The sequence below is a fragment of the Galeopterus variegatus genome, unplaced genomic scaffold, assembly GCF_000696425.1.
Source record: "Galeopterus variegatus unplaced genomic scaffold, G_variegatus-3.0.2 Scaffold4016, whole genome shotgun sequence".
Taxonomy (NCBI): Eukaryota; Metazoa; Chordata; class Mammalia; order Dermoptera; family Cynocephalidae; genus Galeopterus; species Galeopterus variegatus.
This window is the reverse complement of record NW_007730127.1, coordinates 66,727-86,060: the sequence shown is the minus strand read 5'-3', so window position 1 is coordinate 86,060 and position 19,334 is coordinate 66,727. Positions and strand designations below refer to the sequence as shown.

The 19,334-nt window shown below is 34.1% G+C and overlaps 1 pseudogene; it reads right to left on the bottom strand.

The window, feature by feature from the left end:
• Positions 1 to 1,988: 1,988 nt before the first annotated feature.
• Positions 1,989 to 2,726, bottom strand: LOC103602124 (annotated as a pseudogene).
• Between the last annotated feature and the right edge of the window lie 16,608 nt (positions 2,727 to 19,334).

Sequence of the window (19,334 nt, the reverse complement as noted above, 5' to 3'; positions counted from 1 at the left end):
AAAAAAAAAAAAAAAAAAAAAAAACCTGTAAGTTTTTTGATATTAGGTAAGAGTCAATCATGTAGATGTATTTGAAGCATTATCATTACAATGGGACTAATTAATTCCTTTATGACTATTCTCTCACAGACACTGTGTACTTTGCATACATTTTAATATTGAAATGCTCCTTTACTTTACTTGTAAGATTTCTAAGAGCTAGTACATGTGCATGTTAGAAACCATGTTAAATACAGAAAAATGGGTGCAAGTTTACTTAAAATACTACACACCCAAGCCAAAAACCCTTATATACTATTGTCTTTCAGTGTCACAACTCTGTGTGCAAATAAATTTACTTTGTTTAGGTTCACAACAATAAGTAGTGAAATCAGAATTTGGACACTGTGCTAGATACAACCTGAAAATACTGACAGTGAATAAATGTCACTGTTCTCTCCTGGTTGCTACAAACTTCAGAATGGCATAGAATGATAAATATGCCTCTGGGTTGTTAACTTAGAAGTGAGTTATGAAATATAAATATACACTATGCCTACATTACTTTTAAGTCACTTGGCATTTCCTATAATTCATGGTAGTCAATGTATGTATGTATGTGAGGGGGGAAGCATACAAGTGTATATGCAGATGTGAATGATCAATGTATATAATACTATTCATATAAATTGGCTGAGGATCATTTTCGCTCTTTGGACACACAAGGAGAGACATGTTCTTTGGAAAAAGACACATCACTGTCCTGTAGAGGCATAGGGAGGATGAGGAAGCACAGGAATTGCATGAGAAACTCTTGTTGTCCAATGAATCAATGACTGTTATTCCCTGTTCAATGTCAATCATAGAATAAAATATGGGAGTGAAAACTCTATCACATATCCAAGAAACACCTTTTTTCTTTACCTGAAAAAAAATACATTTTGTGTTTTGAACTTCCTTGTATCTTTTCTTATAGCTACATTTACCTGGTCACCTGAGGTCCATGTCTTTCTAAAAGAAGTCCTCTAATTTAGCATTTTGATAACATCAGTGGCATAAGCTTCTGAAAGGGTTATTATTTGAAAGACAAGCAAGGGACTTTAAGAGTCCTCTCTGGTAATACCAGTGTGTTTGGAAAGTAAGAACTGAAGGTCTCTGAAAGTGTGGAGATGGCTTGTGGTGAAAGAAGGTGAACTTGAAGGTCAAACAGTGAAGGAAGGGTAGTATGTATAGTGACAGCATCTACTCCAGAACTGTGAAAGGAGCAGCTGTTTATTGAGCTTGTATTATGTTGCTTTCACTATTCCAGTTGCTTCCTATGCATTATCTTTAATATTATTCTAAAAAACAATCCTATAAGAAGATATTATTTCATCTTGTTTTTTGCTTTTTTCTTTTTTTAATGTTTTTTCTTTTTAACTTATTCTTGCAGTTTGGGAAAAATATTTTGTTACATACAGGTTGGTTTATTTAATTAAAAATTTCTATTTGTTTTTTGATTCTGTTACATATAAAACTACATATGAAGAAAACATGTAAAAAGGAGTGTTAGGATTTGAGTAAAAGATGAGGATTTATAGTGAAAGCAAATACTTTATGTAATTTTTTGGACCACTCTGAACCCTATTAAAGTATTAAATTTCTTCAATGGTTTTAAATTCCATAAGGAATGTCAGTTTTTATATGTCTATTATATTTCTTTAGGATATATTCATTGCATTTTTCTTTTATTTTTGAATTATGCAAGTAATACAAGCTGATTAAAAATTCCTGCAATCTGTAAGTGAAACACACAGGTATAATCTTTCACCCCCAATCATACTCTCCTCTCTAAAGGAACTACTTTAACATTTTAGTATATATATTCTCCTAAGGAGTTAGATGCAGTTTGAGCAAAGATCTATGGTATGATTTATGAACAATTAAAAAATTTAATCCATTATATTGCCAGACTTTAGCATAATTGTCAGTTGCTCAAAAAGATGTTGATGTTACTTGATTTTATTCATTTACTTTTCTGTAAGTAGATATAACATTTCAAAAAGGTAGTCAATTCTCCAACATTTATGTTGTTTTTCAGAATCATCAACCTCCAGACAATGAATATTGCATATTGCACTGAAACCTTTTAATTTCAGCATCTGGAACATAAAATGGTGGGCCTGCATGTTTAGTTGGATCATAAGAAAGAACAGACACGAGGTAGTGAAAACCTTTTCTCAGCACAGACAACAATATATCTGCATAGCATTTGTGATCATCTGGGTTTATAGCAACTAAAGCTCCTCTATCCCAAATCGTGTCAAATTTGCCAATATTTGTTCTGGGAAGATCAAAAATGCTGCAACAGTACAGTGAAATATACCCCCAAATACCTCTTAAATACTTTGGAACCAGGAATTTCAAAGTGATTGGTTCTTCTGAGTAAGAAAGATTCTGCTTCATAAAAAATTCCCGTATCCCAAGTTCACTGATTTCCACACCAACTACAGTGTGTCCTCGATTTGCAAATCATTTCATCGCCACTGCTTTTCTGCAAAGAGGAAAAAAATGCACTCAGTGCATTCTCACCTTTAAGAAAAGTATCCAAGTGCTTCTTTAATAGCTGATATCCTTGTTCTTGACGAAATGCAATTTTGCGGTTCACCCACTTGTCTTGCCATTCTTCCAAGAGCTGGTGCTTGGTTCTTCTGTACCTCAGTGTCGGGGTACTCTCTAATATCAACTAGAGTTCTTGTATCATTCATACTTTCATGGACCCCTCTGTTTTACAAGCAGATGTCTCCAATGCCTCGCCTGCAGCAGGGTGCCTGCCACTGCTCATTTTTTTTTTTCTTCATAAGAGGCAAACCTGGCAAGTGAAGTTTGATGTAATCAAAGTGAAAATCAGGCCCATCATGATACAGCTATGACACATGAACTCTCTGGCTGTTCTCACTGAGCAACTGTAAATGTTTGATTCAGACCTCAAAATTCACCTAAATTTGGTTCCATTTAAGTCAAGGTTAGATTTTAAAACACGAGTGACCATGTTAATATACAGTTTTCAGTTGCATATAAAATCAGTGTTATTTGTCTCTACACCCACAATAATTCAATAATAGCAGTACTAACTACTACTAGACACACAAGATTTATGAAAATCATATTATATGCCAGATATAATAGTAAATGCCTCACATTCTTTATTTCACTTAATTCTCATAATGACACTATGAAATTGGGTTTACAGAAATGAAGAAATTGCCTAAAGTTACAGAGCTCAGAGGTGTTTCTATCTGTGCTTAATGTTTCACGTAATTATTTAGCACTACTTAAATTATGTATTTCATAATAATTATGATCTTTCCTCAACAAAATTATAGATTCTGAAATTCCATCATAAATTAAGATGCCACTTCTTTCTAAATGATAACATGACACTAAAACATAAGGCATTATTTAGTCTTAACTAATTTAAATATATGTCTATATTTACGATTCTCATTTCTCAAATGCAAATCTGTTATTTTATTCTCTGATATCTCTCTTATGACCCCTCCTTCACAAATCTATTTGTCCGCATCCAGTCATTGTCTTCTTTTCCTCTCAATATCACAGGCTTAGAGAGCTCATCTGTGCTTATATTTTAACTGTCACACCTGGAAGGCTTCCACCTCTATCTCTGACTTTACACATTGTTTTGGATTGTCTCTGACTTTCCTAAGTTTGAATAGCTTTCTGTTCATTTCGTTGCAAGCATATATTTAGGAACACCTAAGTAGTAAAAAAGATTCATTACAAATTCATGAGAGTATATCACTTTCTCCATTTCTAAAAATGATATTAAAAAACTTTATAAAGACTTACTAAAATATTAATTTTATCTATTATTCTTTCATTTGGAGGCCCCTTATTTTACACAGACAGTGTCAGAAAACATTTGTATTTTGCATTAACATCTTGTGTTTTCATCAAAGCATTGAAACTGAAGATTTTCTCTCCATTTATCTTTCATGTAACCAAATCTTAAATGCCAGTCTCTATTGTCAAATCAGCCAAGGCCAACCAAACCAGACTTATTTACTGTTAGGACAAACATCTAGGTATATGTATTCATAAACTTTTTAATACATGTCCCCATGATATTCAACTCACATTTTAATTCTAAATCTTAGATAGCTAGGAAAGTATAGGTACTTAGGTAGGTAATAGATGGAGGGGTAGATAGATAGATAAAAGCTTAATGTTTTTAACAGCTTTACTGAGGTATATTTTACGTGAGAAGATTCATCCCTTTCAAGTGTACAATTCAATGAACTTTAATAACTTTACCAAGTGATGTGACCAGCACCATAAATTAGTTTTAGAACATTTTCAACCCCTTTCCTCATAATACTCTTCATGCCCATTTACAGTTTCACCCAGCACCAGCCCCGGGCAATCTCTAATTTACTTTCTATCTCTATAAGTTTGCCATTTTTGGAAATTTCACATAAATGGAATTTTATAATATGTGACTCATGACCAACTTCTTTCCTTTAGCATTATGTGGTTGAGGTTTATCCAGGATGTAGCATGATCAGTAGTCCATTCCTTTGTTATTACTGAATAGTATTCCATTGTATGGATATTCTATATTGTGCCTATCCATTAACCAGTTGATGGACCTCTAGGTCATTTCCAATATTTAGCTATTATGTATAATGCTGTTATGAACCTTACACATAACCTAATTTGAGTACAAATCTTTGCATAGGCATATGTTTTACTTTATATTGGGTACATATCCAGAAAGGGAATTGCTAGGATCATATGATAGTTTCATCTTTAACTTTCAGAGAAATTGCCAAACTCTTTTCCACGGTGGCTGCACTGTATTACATTCCCACTAACAATTTATGAGTAATCCTATTGCTCGATGTGCTTGCTAGCATTTGTTATTGTCCGTTGTATTTATTGTAGACATATTAGTAGGTATGGAATCCTATCCCATTTTGGTTTTACTTTTCATTTCCATGATGACTAATGATGTCGAACATCTTTTCATGTACTTATTAGCCACTCTTGTATCTTCCTTTTTTAAATGTTCTTATATTCTGCCCATTTTTATTGTCATTTGTTTTTTTATTGTTGATTTCTAATAGCTCTTTGTAAAGTCTAGATATGAGTTTTTTTTATAAGATATGTGTTTTGTAAATATTTTTTCCTGTATTCACATTGGGCTCTGTATTTATTCTCTTGCATTGTAAGCTGTAAGGCCTATAATAATATAAATTGTATAATTGAAGACCTTTTTAAAAACAAACCTTTTGACAATATGTCTTGAACAATTATCATGGTTGTGGAAGGGTCTGCCAATGTAAATATGAACATTTGTATATTGGCCTCCTGTCATCTTTACCTATTATATTTTACCCTAAATCTATGTCAGTTGAAATATGCAACTGAAAACCAAATGTTTCATAGGGAAATGCTCGACATTTTGAGCTCTGACATCTATTATTTGAATGTGCATAAGCTTGTTTGCTTCTTAATTTGTCAGCACGAGATATGCAATTATGGCTTAAAAAACAAAATTTGAAATGATGCTTTCTTGTTTCATGTCAACAGACGTATAGGTGAATATCCCACCAGCTGTTTGCTACATTGTTCTCTGTTTAAGGGTACCTCCAAACAAGCAGTATGGAGGAGTTAGAAAATGGTTATAACTCCCAACAAGCATTTACTGTGACTATAACTGCTTACTCACTTTTTCCTAAATTTATGTGCTCGTAATATAATGGTAATTTTCCTCCTAATAAGAAATATATTAGCTTTTTTTTCTTTTTGTATGCTCTATTTGGAATTTTTATAGTACTCAGTATGCATGAATTCTAATTTTCTTTTTTGTTAAGGTGATATAAAAAAATAAAGCACCAAGTGTAATTTATTTTTAAAGTAGATTTAGTGTTTTAAATACAACCTAATTAAAATTGTCCTTAGATTGTATAATGTTGAATATACTAATTATCCTGATGTGAGCATCACATACTGCATGCTGGTATTGATATCCACCTCTTTACACCACAGACATATACAATGAACTATGCTACAATTAAAAAAAAATTGTCCTTGTCAGATACAGACAATTAGATAATTTGGCGTTGGAAAAGGTGCCAAAAGATAAACTTAGGTTAGTATAATGTTACTGTAACATTTGTTTCCTTCTATTAAGAAAATTGTATGCATATGTTAAAATGAAATGAAGTAAGAAGTATTAGAGTCTTTCAGAACACCAGGAAAAGAATTTTCCTATCAAAGTAGAAACTAGCTATGCTATAAACAATGTGTTTTAACTACAATTTCCAGAATAAGAGAGTCTGTTTATGAAAACAGAGAATTAACAAATCTTCAAAGAGGAACTGATATCAATTCTCTACAAACTGTTCCAACAACCAACAGAATGGGAGAAAATATTTGATAAATATACATCTGACAAAGGATTAATATCGAGAATATACAAGGAACTCAAACAACTTCACAACAAAAAACCAAAATAACCCAATTAAAAAATGGGCATAGGAGCTGAACATACATTTCTCAAAGGAAGATATACGAATGGCCAACAGACCCATGAAAAAGTGCTCAATATCACTCAGCATCCAGGAAATGCAAATCAAAACCACACTGAGATACCATCTAACTCCAGTTAGGATAGCTAACATCAATAAGGCTGAGAATGATAAGTGCTGGAGAGGTTGTGGAGAAAAAGGAACTCTTATCCACTCTTGGTTGGGCTGCAAAATGGTGCAGCCTTTATGGAAAATGATATGGAGGCTCCACAAACAATTACAGATAGATCTTCCATATGGCCCAGCTATTCCACTGCTGGGAATATACCCAGAAGAATGGAAATCATCATGCTGAAGGGATACCTGTACTCCAGTGTCTATTGCAGCTCTATATACAATAGCCAAGTGCTGGAGCCAGCCGAAATGTCCATCATCTGATGAGTGGATAAGGAAACTGTGGTACATCTACACAGTGGAATACTACTCTGCTATAAAAAAGAATGAAATACCACCATTCACAGCAACATGGATGGACTTAGAGAAAATTATATTAAGGAAACAAGTCAGGCACACAAAGCGAAATAGCACATGTTCTCATTTATTTGTGGGAGCTAAAAATTAACAAATAAACACACAAATGGATAAGGGGGGGGGGGAAGAAGACAGAATAACCACAAAAATTTCTTGAACTCTTTAACCCAAGGGCACAGATATGATGGGGGTAGGGGGAAGGAACGGGTAAAGGGGCTTGAAAATCAAGTACAATGTATTTTGAGAAGTAAAATTAAATTAAATTAAATTAAAAAAAAACTCCATATAACTGTACAACAACCACAACAACAACAACAAAAAGGGAATTAGTTCTCACCTTTTTATAGACTCTCTCCTTGACCAAACTCTAGTCAGGCTCTATGAGCCCTCTTCTTGACTAGGCCTCAAACTTGGCCTATGAAAACAACAAACTCTCAGCACAAATGATTTTGCTCACTATCCACACTAAGAGACCTGAATAAACCCTAGCATAGTTTCTACCAACTCAAAGTCATGTCCCTAGGATGATAACCCCAGCCCTTTTAAAATGCCTGCCTGAGAAAGCTCAACTCTGTCCAAAGAATTTACTGTTTAATTCTAGCCAAAATCTGACCAAAGAGCCCTGTCCTCCCTTTTCTTGAAAGCATTATTTCAGAAAACATGCAAATTTAAATCATTTCTCTGTCCCTTTTAGATGTATCGTCTATAACCCTGCAATGTCTTTCTCAAAAACCTGGGAGCTTTCCCTTTAAAATGGACTCAGCAAGAAAGATAGGGTAGTCTCCTAGTCTCCTTGGGAGAGTAGAAACCTAACTTCGTAAGCACCAGTTAGCAAATACAGGAGGCCTAACCACATTGGCCAACGTCTTTCTCCCTCCCCCACTTAATGTCCTTCAGTATTTTTCCTTTAGAGCTTAAAAAGCCTCCCGTCTTTTGTTGCAATGGAGTAATACATATAAAATCTATCTTGCCATTTTTAACAAGTGTCCAGTGAATAATTGCTATTAGAGAATGGCAACTCCATCCTTTCAGTCACTGGAGCTAAAACCCTTGGGGTCACCCTTGTTTCCTCTGTATCTCTGCATTCCATATCAGTCCACAAGGAGGTCCTGTCAGCTTTGCCTCTTTTGATCATCCTTTACTCTTTCGGACAAAGCCACCTTCTGCTATTTTCTGAATTACTGCAATAGCCTCTTAGTTGTTCTCCTTGCACAATGCCCTCTCCAGTGATTCTCAAAACAACAGCAAGAGTGATTCTAGTAAGACATAAATTGCATTGTATTTCTATATTGCTTAAAACCCACCAGTGACTCCCCATCTTATTATAACCAAAATCTAAAGTCCTTAGAATGGAACACAAAGCCCTATGATATTAAGCCCCCTCCTACTTAACAATTATGATCTTCCTGACTTCATCTATTGCTTAAAACCCACCAGTGACTCCCCATCTTATTATAACCAAAATCTAAAGTCCTTAGAATGGAATACAAAGCCCTATGATATTAAGCCCCCTCCTACTTAACAATTATGATCTTCCTGACTTCATCTCCTCACTGTTCTTGCCCTTGATTAGTTCCACACTGACCACTCTAGCTGCCTTGCTGTTTCTTAAACAGAGCATATTCCTGCCTCAGGGCCTCTCCTTCCTCTTTCTGAAATGCTCTTCCTCCAAAAATCAAAATGACTAACTATACTTTGTCTTTCAGGTCTTTGCTGAATTATCTCTTTCTAGGTGAGGTCTTTTTTGACCACCCGTATTTAACATCAACGCCCTCTCACTACCTGCCAATGTAAAGCAAGAATCCTTTCTTAACTTTATTTTTCTCCAGATCATTTGAGCCACCTAAAATGCTTTTTACGTACTGTCACACTCACTGGGCTCTACTAGCATTAGTGGTCTTAAGCTTGGGTTCATAATGAAACTCATAACACAATAGGTCTCACCGGCACCAAGATTATTTGGTTTTAAGGAAGGATCAAGGGCAGAGAAACTATAGCAAGCACAACAGCCTAGGAGATGCTTTATGATTTCCAAGCACAGTTTCCCATATCCACATTTAGGATGTGCTTAATAACAGGAGAAAGGGCTTTATGGGCATCGGTCAGGGAAGCCATAAGCTTTTGAATTCCTTCACCTTTTATATATAGCTGGTCTACAATACCCTCAGGGGTACATGACTATTTCCCATTCCCCACTAATACTGTATCTCAACAGTACTACTGTCTCATTTCTCAGAAAACAGTGTCAACAATAAAGCATAGGTACTTGTTCTTATATATAGTGTTTGGTTGAATTCTCATTTATCTTGGATCCAAGATTATGTCTACTTATTAATTATTTGAGTTAATATTGCAAGGAAAATTAATTAAATGTTAAATCCTCAAGCATCACTGAAGCCATAAAAAACACAAAAAAGGCCATAGAAACAGTAGTTAAAACTTTCCTTCTACTTTTTACAGGTTTATTATTTTGTTTATTTTCTGCCTCCCCTGACTTTTTCGAAGTAGCAGTATGACACTGTATGACATTAGCAGTATATGACATTTATGTTTCACCGACATAGAGAAATTTCAAAACATGCATTCAAACCTTAAGTGGCATCATGAGTTTAATATTACAGTGGTTAGATGTTCATTATCACATATATAGACTCTAACTTCTGTTTCCTTGTTCGTTTAGTTTTTCCAGTATGAGAGCTATACCATTACATTTTTTCATTATTCTTCTGAATATGGGAGGCTTATGATCGTATTTGGAACTCTGTGAAAAACATAGGTGAGTCTTCATGATTAGTAAATTTTCTTAACATTTTTTGTGATCTTGAGTTTTCATTGCAATTAAGAACCATGTTTTCATATCCACCATTTTTAAGATACCTCAAATTGTTTGGTAATTAGCCAATATATAAATATAATGTAAATCATAAAAATAAGATCTGTGGGTTTGATTTTTCTCTTTAAAGGCCAATTTACTGTTAAGCAGGATTCTACTTGATTAGAAGTTTTCAAGATATCAACAGGTATAAAAGTCTTTGTGGTGTATGTTTGTGTCTTACATATGTAGGTATAAATATTTAAAATACCACTGAATCTTTCGTATTCAAATGTGTGAATCAGTCCTTTCTACAAAGTATTAATAAACAAGATGGTCTTAGAAAACAGTGGCAGGCCATTAAGGACAAGTCATTGTAAATTATTTTATTTTATCTTATTTTTTGAATTGGAACATAATTGATTATACATATTTATGGGTACAGAATTGACTACCAGTATTTGTGTGCAGTATGTGAAGATCAAGTCAATATTATTAGCATGTCATCATTACAAATCGTAATTATTCTTTGTGTCCCTTACCCAATTACTCCCTAACCCTCTTGCCTCTCCCCTTTCCCACCTCTAGTAACTATAGATCTGTTCTCTCCTTCTGAAAGTTCAATGTTTTATTGTGGTCCTCTCTCTCTCTCTCTTTCTCTCTCTCTCTCTCTTCCTTTCAAGCTTTCACTTATGAGTGAGGATGTGAGGTATTTCTCTTTCTGTGCCTGGCTTATTTCACTTAACATCATTTTTTCCAAGCTCATCCATGTTATTGCAAATGGCAGGATTTCATTCTTTTTTATGGCAGAGTCGTATTCCATTTTGTATATGTACCGCATTTTCTTTATCCAGTTGTCCTTTGATAGACATTTACATTGGTTCCATATCTTGGCTATTGTAAATACAGCTGTGATGAACATGGGAGTGCAGGTATCCCTTTGACATGATGATTTCCATTCCTTTGGGTATACACCCAGAAGTGGAATTGCTGGATCATATGGTAGTTCTATCTGTAGTTGTTTGAGAAATTTCCATACTCTTTTCCATAATGGCTGTATTATTTTAAAGTCCCACCAGCAGTGTAGAAGAGTTCCCTTTTCTTCCTATTCTTGCTAGCATTTGTTATTCTCAGCCTTTTTGATAATAGCCAGTCTAGCTGGGGTGAGATGATATCTTAATGTAGTTTTGATTTTCATTTCCCTGATGATTAGCAATGCTGAGCATTTTTTCATGTACCTGTTGACGATTTATATGGAAATGTCTTTCTTTGGAAATGTCTATTCAGTTCTTTTGCCCATTTTTTAATTGGATTACTTGTATTATTATAGTGAAGTTGTTTAAGTTCCTTGTATATTCTGGATATTAATCCCTTGTTGGATGCATAGTTTTCAAATATTTTCTCCCATTCAGTAGGTTGTCTTTTCACTCTGTTGATTGTTTTCTTCACAGTACAGAAGCTTTTTAGTTTGATATGGTTCCATTTGCTTATTTTTTTTCTTTTTTTGCTTAGGTTTTTGGTTTCTTGTATTTAAAGTCTTTGCCCAGTCCTACATCCTGAAGTGTTTCTGCTATGTTTTCTTCTAAGAGGTTTATTGTTTCAGGTCTTATACTTAAATCTTTAATCTACTTTTGGTTGATTTTGGTATATGGTGAGAGGGATGGTTCTAGCTGTATTTTTCTACATGGATATCCAGTTAATGAAAGGTAAAATATTTAACAGGTTTTTTTCCCTCCAAAATTCTATAGTCTGTTTTACATTTTAGATAAATTAAATATTTTATTTTCTAGAGGGTAATATTATTATCATTAATATTATTTAAATGGTAATCATAATGGAGAAATAGCTAGGTAAGTTGAGATATGAAATATAACGAATACTACATTGCTTAAAATTAACAAGAAGGAGTTGTGGCAAATCCAAAACTTTAGACTACTATAATGTCAGTTTCTATATATCTTGAAAGATTTGGATAATACATTTTGAGATGATTTTAGATTCTTTGAACATATTTTTCATGAGTGTTGGAAGATAGCAGAGTAGATCATGTTAAGTAGCATAGAAAACCTGGACTGAGATTCAATTTCCTATAGGTTTACTAGGCACATACTTCTTTGTAGATAATCTGGATATGATTGCAATTGACAGTCCTTTTTATTTAATTTATTATACACTTGAAATATAAAGCTGAAACAAAAATTGTTTGGTACTTCCAAGACACCTTAGGGAAATGAGATTAGTTTTAGTAAATATGATCGAGAATATTCTAAAGCAAAAGAGACAGAAGCAGGGCCAATATTTGCCATTCGTGGTGTTGAAAATTATTTCTGATTCACTAAAATGCACTGATTAAAATTAATAATTACAATCCTGTAGGAAATGTCCTCAATAGTTTCATTTACAATCATCTAGATAAATTGGTAAAGGTTGCCAGAACATTGGCTAAATCCCAAAGATATCATATTTGTACTGGTGGCTCCTGGAAAAAGAAAAGAGTGATAAAGAAGAGATGTTTTAATCATATTAATGAAATATAAAAGTACAGGGTTAGTTGCAGAGCTTGATCAGAGATGAGAAAGTCAGAGTCTCTAACTTCACATAATTAATAGTTCAGGCATTAAAGATGATTGGAAGGAAAAAAAGTTCAAATTTAAGTTAAATAATTTGGTCCCAGCATCATTAAAAATAAGCTCCCACCTGCTTCTAATTTTCTTGTTGATTACAAAGGTCATTGGCTGTTTGAACAGTGAGGAAAAAAGGAGCTTTTAGAAGAGCATGCAAATGAAAGCTCAAGCAAGAAGTCCTGGATGTTAATGAGTGAGGTGCATTGATCAGTATGCGGTTGCAGACTCTGACTATGATAAACACACTTGAATATCTTTCAATTCACAAGGGCACTCATTTGTGTGTGCAAGCCTGCAGCATAAATCCATTATTTGAAATTGTACTAAGACCTTCAATTACCTTTGTGAAAATAGGTGATTTCTTGCATATTTTTAGGATTTGGTCTAAAGGTCTTAAAAGTAGGGTTTAAAATTCTACCAAAATTACAGAATTCATTAAAGTACAATATTAAATTACATTATATGTGATCTCTTCTAATTATTTCATTTTTGTTTTTATGTAATTTTTCAATCTTCTACAAGAACAAAAAATGATAATAGCTATCACTTACCTAGTACTAACAATGAACTGGGTGTTCTCTATATATTATCTCAGTTAATCATCACAACAACCCTACTTGTAAGGGATCATTATCCTAATTTTATAGAAGAGAAACTGAGGCTCAAATTCTCCTTCTGTGGTGAAGGACATAGAATTATTTCCTCTCAGTCACCCTCTCAATATTCCTATCACCAGGGTTCTTAAAAAGGACAGCTTATCGATAACACCCATGACAGTTTTGAACTTACATGAACCTGGGCCTGGTGTCTAAAAATTCTGTTCAGCAGGTTTTTGGTGAGACTGAACTCTCTGTTTTGTTTCTTTGCAATTTTTAAGAAATGAACAGTGATGTTGATATCATCCCTAGTTGAGAATCATTGTTATTTTTCCATTACAGAATATAGTTATTAAAATACTGCTTTCAGCCAACACTAATATTCATAAACAAATTGATGATCATAGACTCCAGACCCTGGAGAAATTGCCGCAGTGCTATTATTACTGACTAACATTTATTGATCTCTTATTATGTGTTTGATACTATTCTAAGAAGTTTATATCTAATAACTATTTACTCCTCATAATGACATTACTGAATAGATACTTTTATAAACTCATTTCATATATGGAGAACTGAGGCATGGAGTGTTAGCAAACTTGCCCAAGATAATGCAATTGAAATGTATAGTACGTGATTCCAGAGCCTACGTTCTTAAAATACTCCCTGAATATTTATGAGTCTTTCTTTGGCACTCAAAGAATCTCTTTTATATATTATGTAACATTTTACATATACAAAATTGTATACATATCATTGATGATAGATATATGAAATAATAATCACCATAAACTGCATATTTAACTGTCAACTTAAGATATAGTACATAATGAAAATTATAACCTTCACTTTCTATGTGGTTTTGTAATGTATTTGAAATAAATTTAGGTTCATTTTTGCCTACTTGTATTAGATTGGAGATTTTTCTCTCTTTATTTATTTATTTTTTTATTTTATTTTATTTTATTTTTCCTTTTTGTCTTTTTTCGTGTCCGGCAACGGATCGCAACCCTCAGTGTCGCGCCCGTACCGGACCGGGACCGGCAACGGGATCGCAACCCTCGGTGTTGCGCCCGCACCTTGCTCAGCCAGTGAGCGGGAACCGGTCTGTATGTGGGATCCGAACCCTCGGTGGGAGCGCCACCGCACTCCCAAGCAGCGCACTGCAGCAGTACGCCACCAGGCCGGCCCATCTCTCTTTATTTTTATTTGTTTTATGATAAATATATGGGTATGTAGTTATGTGTACACACGTGCTTGGGCACACATACACACATAATTTCCCCTTCTATCCTTATACATCAGTATTTTTTGCATGTTTTGCTTTTTTCAATTAACAATATATCCTACAAATCATTTCATATCTGTTCAAGTTACCTTTCTCATTCTTTTTTAGTTTTATAGTACTTCATTGTGTTAAATACCATAATTAATTAAAACAATATCCTATGAATGTATATTCAGAATGTTTCTAATATTTTGTAATTGCATCTAATGCCACAATGAATAACTTTTTGCATATGTATTTTTAATTATTTTAGGTGTAACGTACAGGTAAATTCATCAGAGTGAGAGTGCTGGGCCAAAGGGTGAATGACTATGCAGTTTTGCAATAGATTGCCATCTTTTCCATAAGTTTGCACTGATTTGCACTTCCATCATCATTGTTTAGAAGTTCCTATCTCTCCACAACTTTATCAACAAAAGTGGTGACAACTGTTGAGCTTTTGCCAATCTCATAGCTAATATATAATATCTCAGTGCAATTGCGATTTGCATTTATTTCGAGGGAGATTCATACATTTAAAATCCATTTTTATGCAATTTGGAGAATTAGCTATTCATGATTTTGCCTATTTTTATTTCAGATCTTTTAGTCTCCCTCCCCTTTTTTTAAAAAGAACTAGTTATGTATTAGGGAAATTTGCTCTCCATCTTTAATATGTTTCAAATATTTTTTGTGTTTTATCATTTCTCTTTTGATATTTCCCTATTACATCTTATTTGAAGCACTTTAAAAAGTATATAATTGAATACTTTATTTTTTATTGCCTCTGTATTTTTGGGTCACAGTTAGTTTCCAATCTTGTTTCATGCTAAAACCTCTAAGAAGAGAATGCCATTTCTACATCAACCCCCACCAAGAAGGAGATAGACAAGTTACCTTGCAGTCTCTACTGTGGAAATGGAATTGCTTCCAGCTCTTTCAGTCTGGGTCATTCTTAAGCAATCAGCTTTGTGTGAGAGTCCTTGAATCAGTCCCCCACCATATAGCTTCTAATACTAAAACTCTTCTAATACATGGATTTGGGGATCATCACTTTCTCCAAAAGCTAATTACCTCCTTGTTTTAACACCCCATTTCTATGTCCTTCGAGTAATTTCTCTACATTTCTTAACATTTTACCAATCATTAAAAACAAAACTATGTTATGTACCCTAAGTGAATCATTGTGCACCACATGCATGCATTGAAACAACACATTGTGCCCCACAAATATGTGAAAGTAAATGTTAAAATTAGAAATAATACTTTTTAAAAAAACCCTTTGTTTTAATATATACCTTATTAAGCTTGTTTCGGATGTTTTATTTTTGTCAGATTTTCAGGATATTTTTTGCCTTATCTCTGTATTACAAAAAACAGAAGCATCAGACATTATTTTTCAATATCATGGAAGACATTGTTCAATAACATTGGTCCACCTGAATGAAAACTCTACCTGAAGCATTCCTCTAAACTCATTCTGCATTTCCCTCGTGTGATGATGTATGAGAGAAAAATTTCTACAAATATTATTTTGTGCACTAAATACTTGTCCTCAAACAACAAAAAGGTAGGCAACATGAAAAATCACAAGGAAATGGGGTATTGGTGTGAATACAAAAAATGGAAAACTCCAGGGGAATAATTTTTAGAATTAAGCTATGCCCAAAAGACAGATTAAAATGATTTACTCTCTGGTGTTTGTTTTTATTTAGGGTTTTCCTCCATGCAACTCTTTTCAATAACATTATTTAATATTTAATTTTATAATCAATAGATCAACTTTATATAAAAACAATCAGGAAACAAGATGAGTTGGCGGTAGTGGCTTCAGCACCCATTTATGGGCAAAATTCAGGTAGCTTCATAGGAAATATTTAAGAATCTGACTCTCAGATTCTTAGGACTCATCCTTACTTACTACAGAAATATTGATATATGTCAACTTTACAGAAAAGGAAATGAAAGTTAAAAAAAAATTGCCTATGGTCCTATTGCTACTATCTGACAAGTAAGTCAGTTGACAAATATACCAATGTTGGACACATTCTGTATGACATTTGTGTCAGCCTTCTGGGTTTTTCTAATTATCTATTTGTCCATCCTGAGGACAAGGTGGCTGAATAGTGTGTGCTATTTGAAAATAGGCTGAACTTACTGCAAAGTAATGTTTCTTTAGCTATTATTTACAATTTTCCAGACTAAATAGAAAAGAAACTTCTAAGATTTGGTCAGAATCAATAGTTTAACATAATATATGCTTATTCCTGAAATTGGTGGTGTCACAGTATATTTTGTGGTGGAGAAAATAATGTGAGAGAAAATAAACAGAAACTGTAAATGCAAATGTATTTATTTAGAAAACAAACATATAAATAATTTACTGTTGACTGATGTTTAGCAATTTTATTGATAACGCATTTGCTCGGGAAAATATGAAACAAGGTAGAGAACATTCTGCAAGTCTCTTTTTCTGAAGGTCATTTTCTAAGTAAATAATTTACTGTTGACTGATGTTTAGCAATTTTATTGATAACGCATTTGCTCGGAAAAATATGAAACAAGGTAGAGAACATTCTGCAAGTCTCTTTTTCTGAAGGTCATTTTCTAAGCCAAGTAAAGTGGAACTTTGGTGAAGTTTAAAGGGTACACACCCTCTAGGATACGTAAAAGACCTAGAAAGGGGTTTGTCTTATATTTATTTCCAATTTTGAAATGGCAATGTATGTGAACAACTTCTCTAGGTCTTAGCTTCTATTCCCCAAAACTTTCTCTGTCCTTTTATTTTCTCCAGACTTACTTCATAAATAAAAATATATAAGGAAGATCAATAATGTTTAAGGATAAGAGATATATTCTGCTGACTGTCTCACTATTGGATTTCTGAATATATTATTTCATCAAACCTTCCAGATAGAGGTACGAAATTCATTGTCAGCAAATATTTGTTTATGTTTTATCATTAGTGATAAAATACATACTTCATTGAAAAAACTCTATTTGCCTAGTGAACCAGATGCAAGGCATCATGTGCTAGTAGAAGTAGGGAAATATAAAAAGTTGAGGAAATATAATGCAAGAAAAGATGATAAGAATTGATTCAGGAGAAAAGAAATAAGGGAATATGAGCCCAAAAGGGAAAATAAATTTTTTAAAAAAAATCTAGGAGTTGTTCTAGAACTGCTGACAGCTTTATTAGCCTGAAATGCAGCCAACCTAATATTGACTTGTTGTGTTAGTATCCCAGACAAATCTGGGCTGTTACAGTCTTAGAACCAAGAGGCCTCACACTCTTAGCATGCCAGGAAATGCAATAGATGTGTTGTTAATGGTATGCAGTGTTTTTATCATTAGCTGCTGAAAATGTATGGGAACTCTATCAGTCTGGCCAATCATCTCAAAAAATTTTCTCCAAAGGACCCAGAAAATATTGAAGCATTCACAGCATTCTGAAAATGAAAAGCAATTAATTTAAATTTGGAAATTTCCTATGAGCAGGTGCAGTAATTGAGGTGGGGAGAGATGAGTGAACCATTTTTTGAATATTTCAGCCAGAAATGTGAGGGGAATTTATTTATACTTATACATACATTACTACATTTGACAGAGGAGACTGAGTTAGAAACCTTGGCAGTTATTAAAATAGAACTTTAGGACATGTTAGCAAAGCATAAAGTGGAAACCAGTAAGCTGAAAAGCAGGTCTCTGAGGAAGTTCAAAGAGCAAATAAGCAGTTAGTTACAGAAATTTGAGGGTCACCATAAAAACCACAAATATCTGTAATTTGACTTAATCATGCAGAAGTCTAGACACGAGATAACTGTTTTTAGGAGCAACAGTGGACCGGGTGCATTTATCTTTTTGTCTGAGGCTGTCATCAGTATATAGTCTGTAAGTAAAATTAATCCACTCCCCCTTCCTTGTCAAAAAAACCTAAAATGTGACCGGACTGTAGGTATTCCTAAATATGATAGATGGTTCAAGAAAAATTGGGTCCAGAAGGATAAGTATATATATATATATATATTTAACCCCCCCCAAATAAAATAAAACCTTTCATTATTCTTAGAAGAAACAAAAAATTTCCTACATTATTTTCAGCCTTGAGAAAATCCAAAGCCAGCTCTCTCAGTTGCTAATTGAACCTAAACTGTTGATCTTGTGTAAACAGAAATGTTAGGCCAGAGCAGGTACAAGATTCAGCCACAGCTGTTTTTTATCACACAGGTGATGGCAAGTCAGCCCGCCCCTTTGATAACAGCTCTCTGATCCACCGTTTTATACCAGCAGCAGCTTAGGAAAAATGGAATGGCCAATAGAATCTTCATAGGCCATGTTGTATATTGTGAAGGCTTTTTTAGCTGCTTTAATTTGACCTTATGAATATTGTTAAAGCAACTAAGATTTTTGAGTTTCACCTCAGATATTCAGATACCTCACTTTGAGGCTAAAAGAGCAGCCCCTAGTATGGGGAAAGCAAAGTGCCCTAGAAATCAGTGCAACCTAGAACCTCTTTAAAGGAAAGAATTGCATTAAAACTTAAACCAGGCTTTCCCCACCCTCTAGGAGGAAGCTTGAGTTCTTTATGACAGCAGTTAAAGAAAGCCCAGTTTGTTAGCTGCAGGGGCTGGGAAAATGAACAAACTATCTGCTGAGGGCACAAAATCGTTGTCCAGTGTCTGTCGTGTTATAGGATATCAGATGCTGTTAAAGAGCAAAAAAAGGGGTGTAAACCTACACCACTATGCCAGTTGTCAGGTTGAGGCAATAGCTATGCTAATTGTACGGCTAGGAGTTTCATAACTAAAGCCAAAACATTTCATTATTTTAGTTACACTAAGTTTCCATTTGTATTGTCAGGGCTAGGGCTCAGACCCTTCAAACCCGTTGTACAGACTGGGTCCCCTTACATGCCAGTCTGGGTCACCAGACCCCTCACACACAGGTCCATGCCAGGTAATTGGGAAAGATCCCGGGAGCCATTGGCAG